Source organism: Uloborus diversus, chromosome 7 (assembly GCF_026930045.1).
Source record: "Uloborus diversus isolate 005 chromosome 7, Udiv.v.3.1, whole genome shotgun sequence".
In the NCBI taxonomy this organism is placed as follows: domain Eukaryota; kingdom Metazoa; phylum Arthropoda; class Arachnida; order Araneae; family Uloboridae; genus Uloborus; species Uloborus diversus.
In genome coordinates this window covers 77156271-77182734 of record NC_072737.1, presented here as the reverse complement: position 1 = coordinate 77182734, position 26464 = coordinate 77156271, and the positions used below count along the sequence as shown (strand labels likewise).

The 26464-nt window shown below is 32.9% G+C and overlaps 1 protein-coding gene across 1 annotated transcript in view; it reads right to left on the bottom strand.

Annotated features, from left to right (window-relative positions):
* LOC129225684 (uncharacterized) overlaps positions 1-26464 on the bottom strand; it is a 190323-nt gene that overhangs the window by 129135 nt on the left and 34724 nt on the right. The gene's annotated exons all lie outside the window — the stretch shown is intronic.

The following is a 26464-nucleotide window of genomic DNA, read 5'->3' as shown; positions in this document are numbered from 1 at the left end:
TCTGTGGCGATAGAGTGCCACAGACATATACACAGACAACTTAAAACCCCCTTTTTTGTGTGTCGGGGGTTTAAAAATCAACAGTGGTGACACAGACTATACAATAACACAAGACAACTCTGATCTAATGTTTCTCTGTTTTCAATTGCTCCATTATTTGTAATAGTATCCATCAATTGATGAAAAATTGTTGAAAAAATCGTTAGGTATTGAACAGTTATCTAAAATGAAGAAATAATAATCATAAATCATTTGATATGAATCATCAAACTTGTGCAACGTTATTCTGACTTAGGGTAACTTTGAGCAGTGTGATATATGGGGAGTAACGTGAATTATGCTATTGAAATTACAGCAACTTTGAACGAGAAAATTAAATTTTCTGAATCTTAACAAACTCTCAATTATATTTAATAGTATTACATGACTATTTTTACATTTATTATGCCACAAGGATTAGTACATAACAAAACGAGAGATTTCAACAACCTGCAATTAGTATTTTACGAGTAGCTTACAGAGAGTCAAAGCTATTGGATTGTACATTTAGTAGTGTATAGGGTTGAAAACTTATTTTGTATAATGAAAAATAGAAGATTGATATCATAACCTTGAGAGCAAAATGCAACCTAATATGACTAATTTCTCCAAACCAACATACATTAAAGATTAAAGGTAACTTTTTTTCGCTTTAAAAAGTAATGATACTTTTAAAAGTAAGCATCAGAATTTTAAATATTACAGATTGGAAAGTAATATCAATCTTTTAGTTTTTAATAAAGACAGTTATGTAAAAAGTAACTATTATGTACTGAAAGCGCTTATACTAGATTAAATTAGCAACAAGTGGCATTAATTCAATGTTTAAAAAAAAAGTATAAGAGAAATCCGTATAAGTTATTGAGCAGTTCAGAGGCTTGCTTAATGACCGCACTTTGACCACAGCCTGACGTAAGGATTTTTATTGTTTTTGTGATTGGTCAGACCAGTCAAACAATTTTTTTGATTTAATTGAATATCTATGTTAAAATTCAAACTTAGTTTTTTAATTAAACTTTATTTTTTTGGCGTAAAACATTTAAAATTCTATCAAGACCTTCAAGAGTTATAAAAAAAAAAAAAAACTAGCTTTCAAACGTTAAAAAAGCCCTATTTCTACCTCGTCATTATAGCAAAGGTAAACTTTCGCCTATAATATCATCACACCATGAACTTATCCAAAATTTGATAACAAAAAAAAAAAGCAAAATGTTTTCGATTTTTCGCGAGTTATCGACGCAAATAAGTAGAAAGAATATACTTCAATTTGCTTTGTAGTTATTTAAAAGAATAACACGTGCACAACAAAAGTATTATTTTTTTCACAACTAGCTTAATATCGTTTATCTTTTTTCCAAAAGTACGACTCAAGCGAGCAAAAGGGCTCTTGAAATTCAAGTAATAAATTAGTGAGAAAAATATACAAAAGCTAATATCAGTCCAAGAACTGGTAGCAGTGTTTAATCTGAAAATTAATAAAAAATTTGAAAATTAAAATTTATGTAAAGTTATAATTTTTAGAAAAACGGAGAAATCACCAATTCTTAATTGCAAAACTTTTAACTTGTCAGAAACAAATTAATTTTTTATTGTTCTTTTTATGGTTCTTCTATTTGTTGTTTAGGGCCGTATTTAATGGGTGGGGTTTTAGGGTTCAAATCCCTTCGAAAATTTTCAATACTCTTCCAAAAATAGCTTTTCATTTTATTTCCTGAAAAATGTGTTATTAATATTTAAATTGTTCTTATTCTTTTTTCGCAATTTCGTTTGAAAAGTGAAATTATTGTTGAAGAATTCAACAACATCGGTGCTTTATCTACAGTATTTGTTTTTATTGTAGTTATTGCGAAGATCATTTCTTGCAAAACAATACAGCGTTTCCTGCTGATTTTTAATTCCTGACGCTAACAAAAACATCCAAATTCTTTGAATTTAAAAGTACCAAACTCTTATTTAACATATTTTAAAGGTGTCAAAAAATATTAATTTAAGAGGTGCGTAGATTCAAATGCGCACGCATAAGTAGGCGCATCTATTATTTCGGGTTGTTAAAAAGACATCAAATATTTAACAGAAGTTAATGTAATGTAACCATCAGATTTTTTTTCTTCATTTAATAGAAACGTCGTCGTTTTATTTTGCTCATGGCTTTAAACCAGTACCCTCTCATTTGAATAACATGTTGTAACAAATATCAATAAATATACAAGTGAAATCAAATTGTGTTGATGATTTAGATTTACATTAATTTGATAGTTGAGGCAGTGAGAGGCAAGGAGATGTAAGTGGAAAAATTAAAAATTTGGAGATAACCAGTACAAATGGTAGATGAACCTCTAATCTGGCTTAGGGCAAGAGATAGTACTAATAGCCTGGTAGGTTCTGCTATGTAACCTGATTTAGAAAATTTTTTAATGAAAACTCACCTAAGACCTAATCTTTAAACGCGTTTTACTCAAAACTTGAAAATGTCCACTTAGATCCTTTTGCTTCTCACTGACTCAGTTGATAATTTCATTAACATACTGTAACAAACATAAACAAATAACATACTGTAACAAAAATCAATAGAATATACAAAAAAATTCAAATTGTGTTGGTAATTTAGTGTTTGGTAAAACCTTCATCGAAACAAAAGTCTAGTTACGGCCCTGTTGTTGTCCTAGTACTCATAAAACCTTTTCAAACACTTCGTGCGCTTTAATTGCGATTACCTACGAAACATTGCATCTACTGAATATAATCCTAAGCAAACGGAGGTTGCGCATTATCTCTTTGATCAGTCTATCATTATTATCAATGGACATGAAAGATCTTCTTCACCTAAATCACCGTCACATGTCTGGAGTCGGACACTCCTTTTCATTATTATTGTTATTTCCATATTGATTGTGCTGGATCCGTGTTGATGTTTTTGATTGCAAAAGATTTGCTTATGGCCTACTAACCATGTCAGAACACAGAAACCTAATGACATGGAGAATGTTAAAATTGCCATTTATTATAATATGACAGCAAAATGTCGCAAAAAAAAGGGGAAAACACATTAACCGCAGTATTGAAAACTTTAGAAAATAAAAAGCTCCCAGTCCCAGTTGAATGTTTGAAAGCATATATTACTCTTTATAATCCTTCGAGCTCTGTTTGAATTTTTCAAATGCCTCACATTTTTTATTAATAATTTTAATGAACAATTTTGATTCATTAATTGGTGTCTCCCCAGTTTTGCGGACATTTCATCCCCCCCTTTTTTTCAGTTTTAATCATACCATTTGATACATTAAAGGGGGGGATTTAAAATGTCAGCAAAACTGGGGATCAACCCATTAACATTGTTAGTTATCAATGATGCAAAGTTATATTTTAGTCTTTTGGATTATTTTTAAAAGAGCAAGAAGTTTTGTTTGTTGGCTTTTAAAAGGATTCATCAATAATAAAGAGGTAAAATTTTGCAATATTTTGTTTCCAAATGGAGCAAATAATAGTTTGAATTTTAAGGCAAAAATGAATTTTCGTGTAAAGTTGTACACTGCCGTGGTGACTTCACGGGCAGTATCTGTAAACTTTTCATTTTCCTTTTATTTTTCCATTTTTGTCATCTATTGTACTTAGCTTTTTTTGTACAAGTTTGCTTGTTTGGTTTCCGATGAAAATAAAACACGAAAAAATGTCAAGTTCCAACGTTTAACCTTTGTTAGCATGGAATGCAAAATATGATTCTTCAAACATCGCAAAAAATCATTTCTGCAAATACTGCTGTTTACCTTCCAATGGCAGTACAGATTAATATATAACTATACGACTAGCATTTTTTAAAACTACATCTGGGAATATTTATAATATACTTTAAACTTAGTTCCTTGTTATGTTTCTTTCTTGGCTTAGTACTTTGGCAAAACCACGAGTAAGGCTTTTATTTTTTGAAGAAAACCAAAAATGTGTACCAAAGAACGATATTCATATAGACTTTTAGAGGCCGTTTATGGAATGTATGATGTTTTTTTACGCAACTTTTGATTGACACAAGAAGTACGATCTGTAGTTTCAAAATAAACTGGCCAGTAGTGTCAAGAAAACGTGTTTTTAAATTTTGCACATTTCTTTTTTTACGCTGAAAAACTGATCAGTTCAGAGATGAGAAAGAAGTAAGTCAGAAGATTTTGAATATAAATAATTTAATCATACTTTACGTTACTTCATTATTTTCAAATTTCCATATGGCTAACTTTCGAGAAGAGTTTTGAGAATCATGTTTTGGTGAGCAATTTTAAAATCGGTGTTTTGACAAAAAAAAGTTAAATGCTGTTTCTACAACTTATTTTGAGAGCGATGTCTTCGAAAGTAGTTACGCGGACTATGTTTTCAAATACCACGCTTTTGCTACCGTTAATTAGATGCAAAAATACGATTTATCTCTACTAATAATAAAGCTGAAAGTCTCTGTCTGGATGTTTGGATCTGTGTGACGCGCATAGCGCCTAGACCGTTCGGCCGATTTTCATGAAATTTAGCATAAAGTTAGTTTGTAGCATGGGGGTGTGCACCTCGAAGCGATTTTTCAAAAATTCGATGTGGTTCTTTTTCTAATCCAATTTCAAGAGCAAAATGATCATAAGATGAACGAGTAAATTACGAAATTATCATAACGTGGAACCGTAACATGGGCACAAGCCAATTGGCGAGATACGAAATTATCATAACGTGAAACCGTAACATGGGTACAAGCCAATTGGCGAGAAAATTCACTATACATTATTTGTAAATATACAGGCGAACCAAAAGACCTTTTAATTTTTCTATTACGCGCAAAGCCGTGCGGGTACCACTAGTACAGAATACATCTAAAATCAAAAGGTAATCATCTGATTTTTTCATGTCAACAGAATTGAACAGAAAGGGCTTAGTGATGAAATAATATACAGCATAACCCCGATTTAACGATTGTCAAGGGACTGGAAAAAATTTATTGTTAAATCAAGGATATCGTTAAATCGAAGAGTATATACATTAAATTTAGTTGAATTCGGACCAGTGAAATGTAGCATTAAATTGAGAAAATCGTTAAATTGGGTATCGTTAAATCGAAGTAATACTGTAATAATATATTGATTAGAACGTGATTATCTAATAATTCTTAAAGCACAAATATTGTAAAACTGCACAGAGAGGGATATGGGGTCGTTTCCAACATTTTAAAAGTATTTTATTCAGGAAGAACATGATTAAAAACATAGGATCTATCCATTTTTTAAATAATTTGTTTAAGTTTAATGTTTAAAAAAAATTACTTTAATTGCTGCGCTTTCATTGTTTACATTTCTTGCCGATGACATCGCAAATGATGAAATGCCATTCTGTGTTGCCATTCCAGAGCAAAATATTTAATTCGCATCTTTACTCACGTGTATTGGCAACGATATCTTTGATAGCAAGAATAGAGCGCAATTTTAATTTGCTTCTTGATTATCATAACATAGAAACGCGGTACAAAGATGCGCCAAAGAACATCATTTGTGACGTCATCAAGACCACGCCTTGTTTGAAAAATCGGATATTTAAAAAAAAGTAGTTAAAAATTAACTGTTGAGAAAATGAAAGAATTTTCTGGGTCCATGTTATTGTTTTTGCTTATTCTATCAGTTTCAGTGCCTAAAAGTACTACTTTTGACTGAAGCAAATAACCCCATTGTCTAACCGTCAAAATACTGTGTTGGGAAGAGGGCTTTTACGTACACTCCTTTTCTTTCTTTCTACATACTTCTTATGTTTAAACTTAACTAAGCTTGTTTTGAACTTACTTTATTACTTTTTTTAATGTGGTGAGCTCTCCACTGCTAAAAATAGGCAAGGAAAAAAACACCATTACCAACATTGAATCCTTGATATATTACTGCCCGACTTCGTATGAAAATCAACTCATTGTTTCTTTTGATTGTATTTTCTTTTAAATAGATTCCATTATTGCTAAGTAATTGAGACATATATGCAATTATAAAATCACTTTCTATTTTCAAAACGAGTTACTTTGTTGTAGTTTACAGCATGAAGCACTCATAATTAAATTTCTTTTATATCTTCATCCGTAACTGATAGTGATAAATGTTGATGAGCTATGATGCAACTAATTAAATGAATTATTCATCTAACTACAAGCATAGAAACATTATTATTCATAGACATATTGAACTCAGAAGCCATAAGGAAATGCCTATTAAAGAATAGTTTTCTTCCGGCGTGATCTTCATCGTCCGATTGATATTTATTTCGCAGACATTTTCCTGTAAAATTTTGCTTTCTTTCCAGAAGAGTACTTATTAATTAAAATATCTATGCATGAGAGTATGCATACATGCATGTATTTATATACTTCGGGTGCAAGTATTTATTTTAACACACAATAGCGTTTTGGAAGTCGAGATAAAATTTAAGTATGCCAACAAGAACTGAAGAACTAATCTCTAATAGGTCCTCATCAGGAATATTTATCGGTTTTCTTATATAGTTTTCATCTCCTAAACAAACCAAACAATATGCTATCAGTGTTTCCTCCATAACAATGCAATTAGAGAGCGGGTTTTCAATGAGGTACTTCAAGCGTAGTGAGATTGTTACAATTTGAAGCAGAGATCAAGTGGCCAGAAGTTTATTAGATTCTCTTCCTGTTCTCTAGACGAGGAGTTACCATTTCTTTCAATAAACAAGGAAAAGAAAATAATAATGTAGCAAATATCGCTCGGAGCGATTTGTTATTTAATATACACCCCGGAAAACACACTGGAAATGCGGTGTTATCTACGCAAATTTCTCACGCGAGTTGAATGTGCGAAAGGTGATATTACACTTTTTAAAGATTCCTTGCCTCATTAGCAGAGCGAGGCAGGGAAGAAAAAGTTTTGTTTCCATTGCTTTTTATTTCGCGCGTGTTGCATGGATGCTTTATATGAGAGCGTTTTTAATCTGTTAGTTCAAAGAAGAACATTTAAAAAAAAAATGCTTCGGCACATCAAAAGAATTTTTTTATTTAACCTTGTAAATAAATTCCTTTAAAATGTATAACCAGACATGAGACGTTGTTGAGAAAAATAATAAAATGAAGATATATTTTTCTCAAACATTATTTCTCGTCACGCGAGCCTCAGATAAACAGCTACAGCTTTCAATTCTTGTTCTGGAATCATTGAACAGACTCTTTGAAGAAAAGAATTTGATACAGTTGTTTGAACTTCTTGAAACTTGGGAGAAACAAAAAATTGGTATATTTGGTGGATGAAAAAAGCTGTAAATAAGACGATTATATTGCGAGCTTTGAATTTTGGAAAATTATGTCTCCGTGCTACATTTGCGTGCAACATAAACGGCATTTATCTCTCTTAAATTGTTGGCGCTCGTATTTTAAAGGGTTATTTTCTTTGCGAAACTGTTCTGGTTATTTTTGGCATCGCTCAGAAGTTTTAAGAAACAGGCTATAAAAATGTGTATTTTTATAAGCACTGTGTCACGTTTAAAAAGCTTTATTTTGCTTTTAAATTATTCCCATGTTTTTAACACGCTTTTATTAGCTTCACTTGTATGTTTGTTAGTAACTCTTCTTTGGACAAATAGCCAGTGGCATATTAGAATTACTTACAACGTACAAATCAGAGCTGCGGATTGTAACAATGTTTGCACATGAATTTCCAGAAAGCACTCAAAATGTCTGATGCAAATAATGTAATAGAATACTAAGATACATTCCATTATAAAAATCGAACACACGCACAAAGATTTCATTTAAGAGTTACAAGTGTTAGCAATATTTAGTATCTAAATCTTATTTGAAATAAAATAATAGTTTAAAGAACTAAAAAAACATGCTTTAATAGCAAAATGACCTAAAAAGTTAAAAATAATCTTTGGATGACAAGTATATAAAATAATTGACCAAAAACTTAATTTTACTGTAATAGAAAACAGCGTGAGGGGGAGGCTTCTTATCAGTTGTCTTAAAATTTTTCCACTTGTTATCCGTGCAAAAATGTAAATAGGCAGCCCCCCACGCTTTTTTTTATTACAGTAAAATTAAGTGCTTGGTCAATTACTTTGTATACTTGTCATCCTAAGATTATTTTTAACTTTTTAAATCATTTTGCTACTAAAGCGTGTTTTTTTTAGTTTTTTAAACTATTATTTTATTTTCCTGTCCTTATTGTGAAAACATTTTTTCATTAGTAACATATTTTAATCAACAAAGAGTTGGAGTGGTTAAATAAGTATGAAATTTGAAATTTATCGACAGAGTAATTTAACAGTTTTTATTATTATTTTTTTATGTTTTTTTTTCTTTCAGATGTTATTTAATACCTTAGAAAAATTCTAAGCCAGCTCAAAGCTACATTGTGATACAATATAATTTGTTGTTGAAATAAGTATTTTAAAAACGTAACGTAAAATAGTGAAAAAACGCAATAAAATGTTCTTAATCGCTTTCTTTTAGAATTTTCGTTAGATTTTTACAACTCTGCTAGCATGTTTGTCGGGATATTTTACGCCGAAATCCTTTTGACTCAAGTTTACTGTTGAAACATTCCCTGACCTTCTTGACAGTTTCGAAGTGCTGAATAATGTATGAAATATAGGGAGGTTTTTATTTAAAGACATTTCGTTTTGTTGTCGGGGAAAAAATTAAAATAAGCTTTTATTCTTAAAGTTGACGAATCACAAGCTAGGCCACGGTAGAAGTTTTGCAAATTGAGTGCTATTGCATAAATAGCCCTAAATTGCCAAAAGTTTTTGTGCCTGAAGAGTTTGGTTCGAAACAATTTACCTATGTTTTAAGGAAAGAAAACTAATGGATAATGATAAATCTTGTAATTTTTCTTTTTTCTGGATATTTAACCCATATAGTTTAGTTTGATCATAACATCTCGTTTTATAAATGAAATACTTCAAAAAATAAAAAAAAATTTGCTACTAAAGTAGAGTAATATTGATTTCTTTAAAGCGTAAATAAATCACAATTTAAAAAAAGGAATATAAAAAGAATAATGATAAGACACTGTTTCAAGATTTTGGCTAGAGTTCCGAACATAGCAGTTTTGAGGAATCTCTTGTTTTTATTACAATTTATTTATTCTTCATCCAAGGAAGTTTTGCTCTTGGTGATTTGTTGTAGAAAAATGCGTTGAACAACAGCACGAATTAAAACACAATAGATTAATATTTACAAGCATTTGTGACAAATTAAGAGCCTCTATAAAATGTGCACCATGAACATATATGTGACGTGTAACGTGTCAGAATAGGAAAACATGTTTTTCAAGAGTTGGAATATGTCTACCAGCCCTTTTTTGCCGTAATTTTGATGTAATTAAATTGGCTTAAAATTGTACTCATGTTACCCAGCAGAAATTCTTTTCATTAAATGTAATTGTTAAAATTTTCAGAATCCATAGGAAAAAACCAATAGATTCAATAAACTGTTTTTTACCCAGACTATAGTCACATTTTTTTATTTGTAGTTTCTTTTTACTTCCTTTTACAAAAAAGGAAGTATTGTATTCGCGAAAAAATTTTCACCCAAAAATCAGTCTTAATTTCCATTTTTCTCACCCCCGAATGAATATTGATTTTTTTTTCGACTCGATTACACGTGGATATATGCCTGGGAACCTACAGACACCTGAAATATCCAGTTTGACGACCCCCGAGTTAATTACAACGAATATTCTCGTGACGTCCGTATGTATCTCGCATAACTCAAAAACGGTCTGTCCTAGAAAGTTGAAATTTGGTACGTAGACTCCTAGTGGGGCCTAGTTGTGCACCTTCTCTTTTGGTTGCATTCGGATGTTCCTAAGGGCCCCTTTTTGGGTGGAAATCATTGTTAATTTCGATGTAAACTCAAGTGGTGTTATAATTTGTCGGACACTCGGCGATATATCTCCAGTCTTTTGGTGGCCAAGTTCTGTTGCCAACTTGGCAGCAAATTTGGTGACTTTTTTTTTTAATTTTAAATTTGGTTTCAATTTGACCACTGTTGGTGATAATTAGAAAGTAAACAATTGAATCACATTAACATTGCCAATAATGGGGAAATGACATTAAATTGGAGTAAAAGGAAGTCATGTGATGCACACATCAGCTCGTTTATCTTACTTTCTCGTAAAAGTCAAAGAAAGAGGGAAAAACTTAAAAGAAAGCTTAGTGCATCTTAAAAATTTCGCAAAAAAACAAGAATTAAAAAAGTCAAAAACAAATAAAATAATTAAAAAATATGTTAAAAAATTAAAAATTGGTAAGTAGAGTTTTGAGATAGGGGAAATGTGTGTCTTTAACTGGCCAATTTGAACAAACCTTTTTTCTTTTTTTTGTTCAAAAGAACTCGGCGAGGAACGCTCATTCCCATATTTTCCTTTTTGATTTCAACAATTTTTCTTTCAAACAAACTATGTTGTACAAAGCTCTTGATAAAGATTTTTTGATTTAGTTATTTTATGAATATTTTTTGAAAAATTCAAAAACTTTGATCATTGCCCACAACACAAAAAAAAAAGCCACCAAAAATTGCATAAATTCTGAATATATTCTCAATTTTTTGGTTTCAAAATTTCAAAAAAATACTATAGAAATTGAAATACCATATCTTTTAGATTTAACCTTGATGCAAATGGATCGTTGCGGAGTTAGAAGCACGTGTGACAAACAATGTTTGTTACATTTTTTTTTTTTTTTTTTGAAAACGATTAAAGAATGTTTTAATGAAAAAAAACTACATTAGCTGCATTGCTTGAAATGTGCTACTACTTAATTTGTTTGTTTTTAATATCTGCTTACTCAGATGAGAGAGGAACATTGATGACATAATTGCAGTCATAGCTAATTAAAGAATGTTGATCAGATGCTACAAAGCTATGTTGGTATAAGGAAAAATAGACTCGTTTAGTTTGGAACGGATATTTTTGCTTCATTTTTTTTTCTTATCACTTATTTATCCCGAGCCAATATTTCAAGTAGTTTCTAATGTCTAGTAAAAAATTATCTTCACTAGTCTTTTCACTAAAGTTTCACTCAAATAGAGACAGCTTGTTTAGCAGGTCAAGGGAAGTACACCCCGTCTTATTCCACTTTGTTGAGTCCATGAGAAACACTCAATTCATTCAAATTGTTGTTTTAGTCACATTTGGCCATTCGTAATCTTTTTCGAATCGCTTATTCATCTACAAATTTTTCAAGTAGTGCTAAATATAGCTTCCATTATGGCCAATGTAAAAACTATCTCTACTGGTCTTTTCACTCAAATTTCAATCAGATACCCTAAACTTGTTTCATCCTTCAGTGGAAGTACATCCCATCTAGTTCCACTCTATAGAGCCTACGGAAAACAATCAATGTATTCAAACTGTTGTTTTAGTCTCATTTGGCCATTCGTCATCTTTTTCGAATCACTTATTTATCCTTTACCAATTTTTCAAGCACAGTGCTAAATACAGCTCCCATTATGGCTAATGTTAAAACTATCTCCACTGGTCTTTTCACTCACGTTTCAATCAGATACCGACAACTTGTTTCGCCCGTCAATGGAAGCACATCCCATCTAGTTCCATTCTATTGAGTCCATGGAAAAAAACAATCAATGGAAAATGAAAAGGCTTCGTACCTTCCAAACAATGATTAATGCTATCCACCGTTTATCAAGAAACGTTAGCATCCACAGTTGATTGACCGCAGTCTTCCACCACAATAACGGCGGATGATAAGTGAGACATTTAACTTGGAAACCGAACTCGACCCTTTATAATTACTCTCTCCTTCTGTTCCGCGCAATGTAGGCGTCCGATTACGATCGCCATCTTTTATGCATTCCTGGCTCCGCATTCTCAAATGAACGCAATTAAGAAACTGCTGGCTCGGAAATTTGCAGAATAGAAGAACTGAAGCGTACGGAACTGAGGTGCAAGCAGAGGTTCCTTTTCTGGATGTGTCGCTGAACCGTAACAAGTTAGGCGCGATGCTCTGAAAAAAGCAGTTAAGTGTTTTTGACACAAGTGCGAAGCCATTAAAATAATTTTATAGCGTACGGGCAGCCCAACCGAAGGAGTAAAACTTTTTACGATTTCCAGAGCTGGTTTTTTACAGCGCTCGTAAAATTCTGGCCAGGAATGACTCTGGTGAGGCTGCTGAGACGCTGTTAAGTATTTTATAATAAAACTGTAGGGCTGATTTTTGAAGTATTACAACCAGCAAAAATTGTTGGGCTTTTTTTTTCATAATTTGATCATTCATTCTCTATGCCAGGTGCTCAAACTTTTCACTTCCGAGGACCACTTGGAAAGCTTCCGATTCTAAAGCGAACCACATGTAACGGAAATATTATTTTCACAACAATTATATTAGGTGAAATGTGATAAATCTAAGTTTTCTAAACTAAATTTAGTTGCAACTATAAAAATGATATAGATTAATTTTGACTAGCTGTTCACGGCAAGAGCGGATAATCTCCCCCTCCTTGAGTCGAGATTCAGGAATTCTCCCTCGGCATATTTCCGATACTGAAGTTCCAAAAACGTAATTTTAGACTATGCTCAATAATGCTGCAAAAAAGAGGGTTCTTCCCTGGAATATTTTCAGAATCGTGGTCTTGAAAACACAATCGCGGCACTTCTCTTGATACTTTAGTGATAGGGATCGGAACTTGTAGTTTTTCAACGTTCAAAAAACTCAATTTTAGACGATTTTAGATGACATTAAATGTTGTTCGGGGGCTCTTCCCCTGAAATTTTTTGGGATAGAAGTTCAAAAGAAGCAGTAGTAGGACACTTTTGATGGATGGGATCCACCCTGGATGAGGTTCAGTGTACTCCTCAGAAATTTCTTACAAACGGAGGTCCCAAAAAGAAAAAATAAATAAATTTAAGATCAACTAAAATTTTTTGAATTTTTATGATGTTCGGGGGTAGTGGGTTGTTAACGTTAAAGTGGTGAGTATCTGAATCTGAAATCAATCGCCACCTCTTTGAATATTTTCTATATCTGCTTTTGGTTCGCGGACAACTAGAAAATTGCTCGCGGACCACTATTACTTCGCGATCCACAGGTTGAGAGTCACTGGCCTATACTATCACACCACAAAGCACGGCAACCGCTGCATTCGGCGAACGGGGGTTTGAAAGGTCGAAACGAGCAGGGGGCGGAGCCCCTAGTCATTTTTATTTAATTATGTTTTTGTAACTTTCGACTTAATGTCGGGTTTTTTCGGATTGCTCATCTTTCATTAGTACAATTCGGAATTTCATTTGGCAGTATCAAATTCGCCCTCACGCAGAAATTTAAGCTTGAGGATCCCTTAGTCATAATATCACTTCCTACGTATTTTACAAAATGAGTTGGCATTACTGAGCACAGTTCGTTGTATACAAGGCAAGAATTCTGAAATAGCTGTTCTGAGGCTACTCTTTCAAATTTTAATTTGAAGTTGCTGAAATGGTTCGTCCTACATTGTAATATTCTATGCAATATGATGAATTAGATAAATTTGCCAATTAGTTTGCTTCATCTATTTGCTATTTTTTACGAGGAGTTTTTCGCTCATTTTATGCCGAAAGAGGACAAAAACACAGTTCAATTATAAGTAAGGCACTTAATGATAAAAATTGTGGATCAAAGTTGTCCTGAGGCCCGTAAATGTGTTGATAGTTTCAACTGAAACATTTAATATGTTTTTTGCATAAATGATATTAATTTTTCACCGCGTTCATAAGGATTTTCTTTTCTATTCTTTTGAAATTCGTAGCACCACAAACTGTCAGAAGCACATATTTTATTACAAAGGAAAAACGTGGAATGGAATGTTTTACTTTTTTCGGTGGTGCCTTTAATCACCGCAAGGAGCGTGTTCAAGCTCTAGAATTGCGAGCTCTTGATACGAAAACTTTAAATTTGTCAGAAATAATTTCATGCTTTGAAACTACTTTACATAGTTCATTTAATAAATTCAAAGAACTTCTGGTTGCCATTTTACACTCGTTTACATAACGAATATAGATAAGTGGTTTGAATCAAGAGAAAAACTTATTACACAGGTACTAAATAAAATGTCGTTTATTGTAGGCCTTCGCGAACAAATACTTCGCTTCAAAGAAGTGGTTTGAGAGAGTCTTCAAATAATATACAATCAGTTTTTGACCAAAGTCAAAGGAACCTCTCGACTAAACGTTCCAAGAACAGATAGCCATTTCCACAACATGATTGCAACCCTTGAAATAATTACGACAAAAGCCCAATGTAATGACAAGAACAACTCTTAAATTTAAAGTTAATAATGATCATGACTATTTTCCCACTGTCTAATTATGGGCTAAATTCGAAAACATCACGTGATAAGAGAAAACACAATGCATTTTTTTCTTCCATTCCTCCGCAGGTTTATGAATGAGAAAAGCAATCACGCTGGATAAATATTAGCGCACGCAGAGCGAATTAAAAAACAATAAATACTCATTATGGAAGAAAACATTAAAAAAAGTTCGTAATGTGTTCAAACTTTCTCAAGAATCGAATCTTATTTGCCATTAATGTATGTGCATTTTTTTAAATGCTTATATTATGCTGTGTTCCATTCAGATTCTTATGCGTCGGTGAAGTGGATGTTTATGGGAAAAGATATATTTTAATAATTGAAGATAAACTATTATTGCTGTAGCTTAGATTGCAAAGAAAGTAATATCTTTTGAAATTTACTGTTCAACAATCTTGAAATATTTTCGCATCTTGTAATAACGTCATGGAATGGTTTTTGCTAAGTGTGTTTTAGCAAACGTTTTCAAGGAATATTGAAACTTTTTTTCTTTTTTGCAATTTCTGCTACATAAAACTTGCAATATATTTCATGATTTGTGCAAAACATAGATCACACAATTTTTCAAAATTTGTGCTAGAAGAGTTTTTTTCTGCTCGCCCCCCCCCCTTTTTTTAAATTTTTGCTTTGATAAAGTAATGTAATATATCTATTTTAATAAAAATCTTGAAAAAAAAATCGTAATTTGTGCTAAAACAGTCTTGAAATACATTTTTTCTTTAACATTTTGTGCTATAATAATGTTATGAAAAAATGTTCCCCCGTTTATACTACAGTATGACTATGCAATATCTTTCGCAGTTTATTTTATGCTATATAATTGTTTCCTTCTTTTTATACACTTCAACAGCACTATGTAACGTCTTTCGCAATTTTTATTGTGAAACATTATGCAAAAATATTTTTTTCTGCTTATACTATAACAGTCTGGTAATCCATTTTGCAATTTGTGCTGCAATAATATTGCAATATAGTTTTTCTAGTTTATACTGTAACAACCTTATGCAATATGTTTTGCAATATGTGTTATAACAGCGTTGGTTTACCGTACTCTAACTCTTTCAACGCAAAGATTATTTTACTTTATGATACAATACTTTACAGCGCTGATAAAAATAATTCCAAAATCAGTAAGAATCGGGATTTTATTGAAATCATCCGAATTATGATTATCAATATTATATTAACTTACTCCTCTCGCTTCAAAACCTAAAAGCCAAATTTATATTTTAAGCGATTGTCTTCAACTGCATAGCGTCAAGAAATAACTTCATCATTTGCTTTTTTGGTAAATTCTGCCTTTGCAATGATGAAAAGAAACTGGCTTGATATTATTATTCATAAACCCTTTTCAGGTCCAGAGCCCCTGTGGTTTACTTTTCTGCACAAAATGATCGGAGAAAAAGCAAAAAACAAACAAATAAAAGAATATAAAAATAAATATATATATATGGAGAGTGCACGTTACTACAGTAAATGGAAACATAACTTTCACGTAAAAAGAGACATCATAGTGCATTTAAAAAGCAAAATGAATTCATTAACTCGTTAAATAAACAAGTTTAAATGGAAGGATGGAGTGTTCCTTAATTTATCGGTGAGTCTTTCAGTCTGAAGAGAAGAAACCTATGGGTCGGGGATCTGTTCTATCATTTATCTCAACGAACTCTTCCTGGAGTTGCTTCACAGTTGCAGTCTGTACTACTATACCCCCTTCTCCGGAGAAATCCGTATTTTTTCTATTCCCGTTGCTTCATATTATTTGTGTTGTTTACTATTCTCACTTACTTCTGCTAGTGTTCTTTATTGTGCCCCTACAGATAAGTTCTTTAAAAATAAGAAGCAGCTTTTAGGGGCAATATTTTTAACAATTTCAATACAACTTAAAACGCATTGAATGTGCACAACATTTACACATTCATACTTACATTCATAGAAAACACACACACACAAAGGTTAATTAGTAAATTTTGCAATACCGTGACGCCCATGAGAAAAGATTGAATTTGGGTAATGACCAATTTAATGTGAGAGGAGAATTTTCTTCTTCCAAAAAGCAATACTGGGACCACGTTCTGTTGCGTTTGGGCACCAATTCATCCCTGATATATAAACATACAGTCGAGCCCGCTTAATGGAATATCGGATAATAGAATATCCCGCTTAATGTAATAAAATTCCCATGTACTACACCGTTGATGTGTGTTATTTTTATCCCGGATAATGGAATATCCCGCTTATTAGAATAATTTTTCCAGGCAAATTGCCTATTCCATTAAGCGGGCTCGACTGTATAACCTGTGGTGGGTCCATAAAATCATGAACTTTTAGCACTGAAAAAAAACTTTAACTTCAACTCAGGTTTAAAACTTTAACTTCAAATCAAATTAAAAATTTTAACTTCAAATCAAATGACAAATGTAACTGCAACTCAAATTAAAAACTTCAACTTCAGTTCAAATTAAGAACGTCAACTTTCACTCACGGGCGCCATTTCTTTGGTGCACGTGTGGTGCATCATAGATCATAGATGATTGCTCACTGTGTGAAAACTACAAAACATAGAATCGAATCTCCCTCCTGTTCCAAGTGCTCCTCTCAGTTCCCAAACAATTTGTTCCAATACTTGTTGCAATGGAATTCTCAAGTATTTGTGATTATGACCAATATATCATCCTCTTATAACGAAAGAGAAAAGGAAACTAACTCGCTTATTAGCAGAATTCAAGACTGAAAGAATAATTCCTACAAACGCTAATTTCGATCAACGAACTCCCAGCAGTCGGCTGTAATTAAGATCCCATTCACCATCTTCAACACATTGTCGTGTTGCGTGACCTGCACATTAAATACCTTTAAAAGTTGAGAGGAAAGAACGTTTGTAGTCAAAATGGCGCATGTCGGCAGCGAATGTTCATCAGAACCGCAAATACGGAAAGGGACGATCTCAAAAGAATTGACAGGGTACGCGAAATCAAAGTTCGTTGACTCTACGCAGCTTGGTTTTTCCCATAAGTTATTGTCAAAATATAATTGATTCAATTAAATATTTGTTACGGTACATCATAAAACCTAGACCTTAATATAAAAACTTTACGTTTATCAAAAACGTTTCCAAATACGCAGCAGCTACCATTTTATGATTCAAATAATGAAATCTAATTAGATTTTTTTTTCTCTTCAAGTAGTGATTAGTTAATTGCAATGATGATGAGTTTACTCTGCAATAAATATTATTATTATATGTTGATCACAAAGAAGTTCATTTATAATTTCAATATTAAAAATACTAATTATTCCTCAGTTCAAAGAAGCTCCAGTCAAGTAATTTCTTTCAAATCAACAAAAGAATATTTAGAAATATTAATTGCTGCATTGCATATTTGATTTTACAAAATTTAGTTGAAAACTACAATTTTTAATCGAAAGTTTTGCTACTTATATTTATACTTACTTATATTTATATGTTTTATATTCGCTATATTTTTACAGCATTAGAGATTTGTGGTAACTGAAAACCATTGCAAGGAAAGGATCATGCATTAATAAAAATAAAATGTGGTTACTAAATTTTTGGAGACTTAGAAATTGTTTCGTAGTTGCTGCAAATCTGCAAGTTCTCTGGAACAGCGATTATAATGTTCCTCACTCAAGAAGAAAAAAAGACCATCATAATAAAAATAATATCGTATATACGACATCTTTTAGGTGAAATTCGGTCAATTATTTTCATAAATTTCAACGATTTTTCTGGAATGTTTATTATCTCTGTAAACTGTTACGATAAGTACTTATCTAAATCTTAACATTGAAATATTTTTTGTAACAGTTCTTTAACACCAAGTTAAATCATTCATTATTATTACCATGCTTTGTAAAAAAAACGGGGGGGGGGGGTCTTCAGTCGTTCGCAATGGGGTCGTTTCCGAAATTTTAAAAGTAGTTTTTTCTGAAAGAGCATGCTTAAAAACATAGGATTTAACCATTTTTTTAAAATAATTTAACGAAGTTTACTGTTAAAAAAAAACATTTAAATCTTTGCGCAGACTTAATTTAAAAATAACTGTTGGGAAAATAAAAATATTTTCTAGGTCCATGTTTTTTTTTTTTTTTGCTCATTCTATCAACTTCAGTGACTAAATGTAGTACTTTTGACTGAAGGAAACAACCCCGTTTTTAGCCTAATTTCCCAATAAAAGTCAGAGAAAGAAGAAAAAAAGCATGAAAGAAGGCTTAATGCATCTTAAAAATATCCCGTAAAACAAAAAAAAGTCAAAAATAAATAAAATAGTTAGAAAAATATTGAAAAATTAAAAATTGGAAAGTAGGGTATTGAGATGGGGAAAAATGTCTGTCGGTTTGTCTGTCTGTCTCCCCCCCCCCCCCCCTAATAACTTTTGAATGAGTAGTCCGATTCGAACAATTTTTTTTTTTTTTGTTAGAAAGATCTCGGCGAGAACATCTCATTCCCATAATTCATTTTTTGATTTGAACAATTTTTCGCTCAATTTTGAATAGTTAAAAAAAACTTAACAGCGCCTACGGGGAAATTCAAATCAAAAATAAATCTTGAACTTAGAGGCGAAGTGGCTCCAAACAAACTTTGTAGGGAAAAGCTTTTGATGAAAAACATGTATTGAAAATATCTTTTTGATTTGAACAAGTTTTAGTTCAATTTTGAACAGTTCAAATCTCTTAACATTAGCGCCTAAGGGGAAACTGAAAGTCAATATAGATTTCGAACTTAAAGGCGGATTTACTTCAAACAAACTTTGTTGGAAATAGCTCTTGACGGCCTACTCCCGACTCCGACTCCTGTGCCCGAAAATTACTCGGACTCCGACTTCCTGACTTTGAATCTGACTTCGTAGCTTTTGCAAAAATTTATGCACGGAGGAAAAATGGCTGACTCCGACTCTTGGAATTTCGACTCCGACTCCTGTATCAAATAATAAGTCCTACTCCGTCTGTGCAAATATTGGCAGACTTGCGGACTTTTTGGGGAAATGACCGATTTCAACTCCGAGTCTTTGAATTTAAAACTTTCGGCTCTCGAATCTAACTCTTTTGTCCCAAAATCAGATGGACTCTGACTCCACAGCCATGGTTTTTACTGTGAAATAATTGTTTTAAATATGTTTTGATTTTATTTTCAAGCTAAAGTTTTAATTTATGCATTCAGTTTTTGGCTGAGAAATTCAGAGTCCTTTATGTTTCTACATAAAGATATGCATAGACGTTTTTTTTTTTTTTTGACAATGAAAATTATTTTTTTAAGTTGACATTTTATTGTTTTTATTTATTTTTGAAAGTACATTAATTCATTCTAAAAAAAAATTTTAGCAACAGGGGAAAAACAAACGATTTTTTTTTTTGATATGATTATTTTAATGAGCTTTTAATTTGAATTTTTTTTTTCCTTTTTGAAAGCGGTTGAAGATTTTTTTTTATTGGAAAAAATGTGTTTAGCTGCTTTGTTTGAAAGGTGCTGCTATTTTATTTATTATTTTATTTATTTTTTAAGTATCTACTTCTTTAGATGAGTGAGGCATACTTTATTTCTCGAAATCAGCTTAAAATATTAAAAAAACGGTTTGAAACAATTTACGATTTTAGCTAATTTTGAGAATACTGATCAGATACTAGAAAGTCGATATTGGTATACGGGAAAGTAGGCTCGTTTAGTTCTAGACAGAACTTCTTGTTTTTTTTTTTTTTTCTCACAAGTATTTAACGGTTCTCGCATCGAAAGTTTTTCCCCCCGCAAAAAAAAAAAGAAAAAAAAAACATAGAGAGAGAGAGAGAGAGAAAGAAAGAAAGAAAGAAAAAAAATCTCACCGGTTCGTAAACAGAATTCACATGTTTTAAACGGTCCGCAAATGCGAGGAGTATTTTTTACGAAAAATAAAATAATAAGTTCAAAAAAAGGAAGAAAGAAAAGAAATTAAAAAACGTCCCCGATCCACGAATTTCTGTGCCAATCCGCGTTTCAAGAAAGATTGTGAAGCGTTGCTTCTAGAACTAACTTAAAGTGTCGGTTGAATGAAGTCTAGAGTAAGACTTTTCTTTTTTTTTCTTTCTTCCCACGACTCGTACCAATGAGCACTTATTTAGACTGTCAACGGAAAACAAAGATTAATAAAACTGCAAAACCACAGCCACCTTACCACTGGGAAAACTGAACAGTCTACCTTTTTACTTAATGATTTTTCAGCAATGATACATCTTTTAAATTTAGTTAAACAGAACAGAAGTAATTGCATTTTACCTTGATTGTGATAGAGATGACAAATACTCAAGTTGGAATATTTCTTGACCAAATCTTTCTCTTTAATCCTAACAACGCGTTGCTAGTGTCTACAATGAAATCCGCAGTCTATTTTCGGTCTATGATTATATACACTGCTCAAAACAATTAAAGGATATTGAGGTTTTGGGTTGATTTTGAACCTGGAGAATTTTTTGGATGATTGATACATATCTACAGACGTAGTGAACTATGTAAGACAAAAATTACATTTGTATGGCAGAAAAAAAACTTGTTTAAAAACTTTTGGGTAGAAAAGGGAAAAAACGCACTTTGTGCGTATGAGAAAAGCGAGAAAAAATTGGGGTATCCTTAAAAGAAAATCCCTTTTAGTAGGGAGTACGGTAACCCCGGACGGCCAGCAGTATACACCTCTGAGGCATGGAATCAATGAGGCTATTGATGGAGGGCTGGGGTATTCTGCTCCATTCCTCCTGAAGAGCTGTTTCTAGTTCGTGGACAGTTTGTGGAGGTGGTACGCGTCTGGAAACTTGTTGCCTAGAATGTCCCAAAGATGTACTATTGGGTTCATATCTCGAGAACACGCTGGCCATTCCATTCGTATGATTCCTTCCTCCAAAAGAAAATCATTCATCAAGTTAGAATAAAGTGGTCTGAAATTGTCGTCCATTAACATAAAGTCATCTGAAATTACTGCATTGTAAGGGACTACAATAGGTCTGAGGATCTCCTCCCTACTTTGACGACCGGTCAGAGTTCCATTCGGAATGACATGCAGATCGGTACGTCCATCAATGAAGATGCCAGCATGTACCATTGCACCAGCACCACAAAATCTCACACTTTCGGGCACGAACGCTGGTTTGTTTCTAGTGCCACGTTCCCCTAAGATGAAAATACGCCATTATCAGGATAAAGACATGAACGGGACTCGTCAGAGAAAAGAATATTGCTAAATTAATTTTTTCTCCAATTCACATGCTTTGTTACTCACTCCCTGTAGACCGACGCTGTCTCGCAGCTAATGTGACACACACCATTGGTCGACGAGCATACAGACCTACAGCGTGAAGGCGATTTTGCACAGTTTATGTCAAAATTGTGGTGCCAGTACCCAAGCGAAGGTGTCGTTGTAGTGGAGTGGCATTCATACTTCGGTGCCTCCGAGCCGTTAAAGCTAAATAACGGTCTTCATTGAGCGTTATTGACCGTCTGCGACCTTGCCCTGATCTTCGACCAGCATTTCCAGTGCCTAAAAAACGTTTCCATATCCTAGAAATCACTTAGCAAAACTCCAATAGCTTCTGCTGCCTTGGTTTGTGTTTGGCTCCCCTCTAGCTTGCCAACCACTTTAGAAGCTTCTGGTTCCGTTAAATGAGTTCGTTGAGGCATCGCACTCATCGAAACAACGCGCTTACTGAATGTCAATCATTCTTTTCTGCTTTGCCTTACAATAAGTTTAGAGCGAAGTCTCATTCGCCGACGCTAAAACATCGTCTTCGACGTCAAACTCAAAATTTGCATATTGCGATGTTTGAAATTAAGAAAAAATTTCATTTGTAACTCCCTTCTTCGATTCTATGCAAAAAAAAAAAAAAAATGCTAATACCTTTTTTGTACAAAGACTTACAAAATCCTTTAATTGTTTTGAGCAGTGTATATGGCTTTCTATATATATGCATATCTCTTATGGTTCTGTTTCATCTGAATTTACATAAGGTAGATGCGGATAATAAGCGTGTGTGTGTGTGTGTGTACTTTTTGGATTTGGAAGAGAAACCTTTCATTGAGATAAAAAGTTTCCAGATTGATGCTGAAAACAAAAGCTCTTCTACTGATCTATGAAAAAGCTGTCGTTTAGTTATATCATTGAATGAAGTTTTCGCTGAAGAAATACGGAAAATTTTTTAAGTAAAAAATTATCTATGCCATGCCCTAGAACTACCTTAATTTAATTAAGATTAATAATCCTGAAAAGCTAGAAAAAAAAACTTATGAATTGTTCAAAAGTTCAAAGAAACGAAATTTCATTGTTACTTTTATAAAAATATTTAATATGACTAGAAAGTCTCCCTTCAAGATATGACGGGTGAAAAATTGCTTCTACAATTGAACGAAGCCATTGCCTGTTTCGCGATACTTTGATAGTTGAAATTGTAACCCCAACTCCAGTGGATTAACCCTAAACTCCAGTAGGTAGCGGCCATTGTTGACCATTTTTTTGTTTTTCATTCCCCTGAAATGACACAGTCTTACCAGTAAAACAGTTAAGTTACCGGATCGAGTTCAGCCTTGTCACAATAAAAACCTTTCCCTGCATGTTAAACATTACCAAAACAAATTATCATGCCGTGGCGCGAATTTTATTGTTGAAACTCGTATGGTAATCGATCATTGGCTATTATATATACGAGGACAAGTATCTTTGAACTAGATTTGAGACAGAATAATTCATAAGAAAATCATTTATTTTACAAAATCTTGACAACGTAATAACATGAAATTTGTATAAATGCTATTGAAATATTTCGACAATGGATGCGATAGGAAGAACGGAAGGATACTTTGCATGCACGCAATGTTGAAAGGAGGGGAACGATTTGCATAACACTTATTGCTGAATGTGTACCAGAATTTACTCACGCGAGTTGAAAGGGCATAAGCAAATTCCTCCCTCATAGTTGAATTGAACCGAATACTATAACCCAGTTTCGATCCGATGGTCAAGATTCGCCTGAATGGGGTTGGTTTTTTTCCGTCAGTAAAAAGTCACTGAAGTCTTAGTCACTGAAACTGATAGAATAAGCAAAAAATAATAATAATAATATGAAGCGAGGAAAAAAAACTTTCATTTTCCCAACGCTTAATTTTTCCTTAATTTTTTAAAATGTCCGATTTTTAAATAAGCGTGGTCTTTATACCGTCATAAATGATGTACTTTGGCGCATCTGTCTACCGCGTTTCCACGTATGATAATTCAGTACGAATTAAATATTGCGCTCTACGCTTGCTATCAACCATATCGTTGCCAACACATGAGAGTAGAGAAGCGAATTAAATATTGTGCTCTGTGAATGGCAACAGTGAATGGCATTTCATCATTTGTGATTTCATCGACAGAAGCTTTCACTGTACCACAGATACAGTGAAAGCGCACCGATTAAAGTAGTTTTTTTTTTAATATTAAACTTAGTCAAATTACTTGAAAAATGGTCAGATCCTATGTTTTTAAGCATGCTCTTTCAAAAAAAAAAAAAAATACCTCTAAAATTTCGGAAACGATCCATTATAAAACCAAGCCTAAAACATATTAAAATTTTGAAACGAAAGCAACGCACTGCCAAATAGGTAGTACTAAGTAGGAACTAAATGAAGGATAACAAAGTGTCCCAAACACGCCAATTATATTTTAAAAAAAAAGCCTTTAAAACAACACGTAACTTGCATTACAATGAGATTTTTTTTTAAAAAAAAGCAACAATAACCAAATAAGCAATGGGATAATAAGCCTAGAAAAACATCAAGGTGTAAAATTTAAGCTTTACATCGCCAAATATAGTTTCAAATACATAAGTCACTCGAGTGATTTTTTTTTATGCATAAGGAATTACAATATAGTAATATGTAAGATGGGACTTGGTATATTATCGCCTGATAGTACATGTTTTTCTTGATAATTAAATTTACGTTGTATATTTTAGTATCAGATATCCAAAGGTTATCCGTCTGTTTTAAATTTCAACCTCGCTTTTTTCAAAAATTACTTGAAAAGTTTTGAACCCTATAAATAAAACTTGACCTAACATTCTACAGATACTAGTTTCGACTGTCCCATTTTGTACCACTGGTACAGATGTCAATATCTTATCAGCAACGTCTGCTGCCGTCTTGGAGCGGCATACTGAATCTAAAAACACCCCAGAGCCACCCTTACTATCTCCACCTGTTGCCATTTAAAAACATGACAGTAATTGCTGACGCCTGAGGCTGTAATTATTCACCAGGGACCGCCCCAGGCGCACCGGATGCTGCCCTTATAGAGGTCACGCAACTTTTACTTTCATGTACCCCGAAAAGCAAGGGCGACGAGTAGAAGGGGTTGGGGGGGGGGGGGGCTCGGCGAGCTACTGCTAATGATGGGAATATTACATGAAGGGGATAGAAATATTATCGCTCGCGCAACGATAAACAAATGTCTTTTTGTCGACGTTTAAGTGGAATATGCTGTATAATGTGGTTCACTGTACCTCTGGTTGGAATTTTTTTCTTAATTTTTTGTAGTTTTTTTCTCGTATTTTTTAAGTGGGATTCTTATCAGTGTTTTCTTTACTTTTCTTCCTGTGCTCAGAGCCAATTGTACTCTTGCTCATTATCAGTTTCTTTTGCAGCAGCTCGTGAGTCGTGAATAACTCATCTGTTTATTTTTTTTCCGGACAATGACATTCATTGCGGCTCATTCGGTCTGCATGAATGTCAAAAGGTATGAAATACAACCTACATATATATACGAGTGTTAGTTTCTTTTTCTTTTTACTGTGATTCAACGAAGTAGATTTAATCTTCTTTTTGGGCGCAATTAAAATCTTTATTGCACTCTCAGGAGACATTTTCCACACTTGGATATCAAATTTCATTTCAGGTAGCTGGCATTGGAAAAGCTTCAGCCAGTTAAAATACATGAGCTAAATCATGATTTAGTATTGATATCAATAGCTTCGGAAAAGGAGATGATCCCCGGGTCCGGAGCCCTCCCTTGAAGTTCAAAATTAAGATGCAATAATTTAAATTAAAGTTATTCCATTCCACTTAGAATACTTTTTTCATCATCTAATCACTTAACGTTCTGCGTGTGTAAAATTAAAATCTCTGCTTCAATTAATTTTTCCAAGTATCAGAGTTGATTGATTTTGAGTACGACACCAGCCATGAGGAATTTCCAGCTGCACCACTGATTGATATGACTGTAAATACTTTATATAAGTGCGTTGAAGGATTTGAACTGACCGATTTAACAAGTACACAATAGGAAATTTGATGTTTGGAATATCTTAAACGTCTGGTAAGCTTACTGTTGACGCTTCAAGTGAAGCAAAGGTTAAACACATTTTAAACACATTTGCAGGTGATTCGAAGCTTTGAAAACATTGTCCTGACAGATGAATAGAAAACCTTAAAACATCTAGAAAATAAATCGTAGACTACATTGGTAAAGCTGAGGTTAAAACCATTTTCTTCATTTTAAATTTGGAGTTTCAATATGGATGGTCTGATAATTCAATAACATTGTACTTTGAGAGTGTATCGTGTATTTATTCATTCTCTGCATAGGAAAACTAATGTCATGTTTAAACCTTGTGAATGATTTATTGGAAAGATTAAATTCAATGACTATTTCAAAACATATCAAAGTATTAGGATAGAGCTTTGTTGCTTACATAAAGATATGTTCGTCGCTGACAGTTATATTAAGCAGAGTTAAAACACATTTTCCTCTCTTGATCATTGATTTTAATGTGGTTAAGCAATGCATAGCATCAGATGTATTTGACTGAAATTATTTCAACCAGATCAAGTTTTCCTGGCGCGAAAATAAATGCAAATTTAACAGATTTATTTTCTAGGAAATATTTACAAATGTAATTGAAAAAACAATTTCGCCAAAAGAAATCAAAATGCAAAAACGTATACTTGTGTAGAGATGAATTTTTCGTGGAGTAAAAAACATTATACGACCGAACTTTTTAAACTAGGAATTTTACATCACAAAAAAAAAAGCATCAAAAACTTGGAAAAAAAAAAATCACCAACAGTGTAGGGGTGTGGTA